The 1,596-nt window shown below is 42.2% G+C and overlaps 1 protein-coding gene and 1 long non-coding RNA gene across 2 annotated transcripts in view; both read left to right on the top strand.

Moving 5' to 3' along the window:
* adam28 (ADAM metallopeptidase domain 28) overlaps positions 1-1,596 on the top strand; it is a 27,951-nt gene that overhangs the window by 18,631 nt on the left and 7,724 nt on the right. The gene's annotated exons all lie outside the window — the stretch shown is intronic.
* Positions 41-916, top strand: LOC116689545 (uncharacterized). Its single transcript, XR_004332031.1, has 2 exons — positions 41-670; positions 743-916. It is a non-coding gene; the product is annotated as an uncharacterized LOC116689545 (long non-coding RNA).

The raw sequence follows: 1,596 nt of genomic DNA, 5'->3' as shown, positions 1-1,596 counted from the left end.
GGGGGGGGGTGGCCAGCGGCTAGAGCAACAAAAGCCAATGTTGTGCTTCTTTTAACTACATATATTTAATGATATCTTTTGCATTTCTAATACAAACAATGTCAGACTTTGCACTGCACTTACATGTGCCTGTAGCAAGACACGCGTCAAGCAAACACACACACACACACAGACAGACAGACGTTCCTGCAATTTATAGATAGAAGATATCGGTCATTTTCCTCCAAACAATGGCTCTTGCGGCCTATTCACAAAACCACCTCTCATCGTCCAACTGCATCCCTGAACTATGGTCAAACCGTATTTTGTCATCACGTCAACACACCCTTTCACAGCATGCCAATTTGCTCCACCTCTGTCCCCTTCCCCAATCCTCCCAACTAATCCCAAAACAACGTCATCTGAAATAGCCCTGCTCAGCACTTGATCGCTAAGTAATAATAGAATATAGAATAGAATAGAATGCCTTTTATTGTCCCTATACACATGTACGAGATTAAAAGCAACTTCTTTTTCAGTGTACTGCATGCAAAATAAATAGAGCAACATGGAATAAAATAAGAAGTGCAAGAAAAGAAAAAGCAGGGATAAGGTTCGTAGTTTTGAGACGCTATATACATATATAAAATAAATAAATATAGTTTTATATACAGTGTGATATGCAGTGTGGGTTGTTGCATTATTTGAAAATTGCCCAACAATGGTGATCATATTCAATGAATAATAGATATTGGACAATGAGAGGAATGATATTGCACAGTATACAGATATTGCACAGTAACAGACTTGCAAAGAATTTCAATATTATAAATAGTATTAAATATTACATATTGCACAGTAGGTGGGTAGAAGGAGGGGTTTGGGGGTTAGACTGTGAAGTCTGTGCATGTGTGAGTTCAAAGTGGTTATGGCTTTTATTGGTTCTTGAATCTGTTAGTCCTTGTTCTGTTCTGCCCCTGTAGCGCCTCCTTGAGGGCAACGGGTTAAAGAGATCAAAGCCAGGGTGGGAGATGTCCTTTGTGATGTTTTTGCTCTCCTGAGGCAGCAGGAAGTGTAAATGTCGATCAGGGAGGGGAGAGGGCAGCCAAGGATCTCCTGTGCTGCCTTTCAAGCCTCTGAGTCCTCTCCTTGTCTGCCACGGGGCAGCTGTTGTACTATACTGTGATACAGTACGTCAGCAGGCTCTCTGAATGAATGAATTCATCACTGACAATAAAATGGACCTCCTCTTCACCACAAAAACTTGGCACAAACCCCTGGACTACTTGTCACTCAACCAGATCCCACCAACAGGATTCAGCCACAGGACAAACCACGCACTGAGGGACGGAGAGGTGGCGTTACCACCCTGACTTTTGAACATCTCACCTTCAAACTATCTGGTCCCAGTCCTCTCGTTACTTCCTTTATCGCCCTCTGTCCTCATCCTTGGAGATTTTAAGTTTAATCTGCCACTGAATTTCTGGAACTGTTAAATTGCTTCAACTTCTCACAACATGTTAACTTCCCCAACAACTCATGGTCATATCTTCTACATGGTCTGCTCCGTAAATAATCAATCCAGCATCAAATCCAGACAGCTAGCTAGACTATCTG

Source organism: Etheostoma spectabile, chromosome 5 (assembly GCF_008692095.1).
Source record: "Etheostoma spectabile isolate EspeVRDwgs_2016 chromosome 5, UIUC_Espe_1.0, whole genome shotgun sequence".
Taxonomy (NCBI): Eukaryota; Metazoa; Chordata; class Actinopteri; order Perciformes; family Percidae; genus Etheostoma; species Etheostoma spectabile.
Note: the sequence above shows the minus strand (reverse complement) of the source record. Positions and strands in the feature narration are given on the sequence as shown.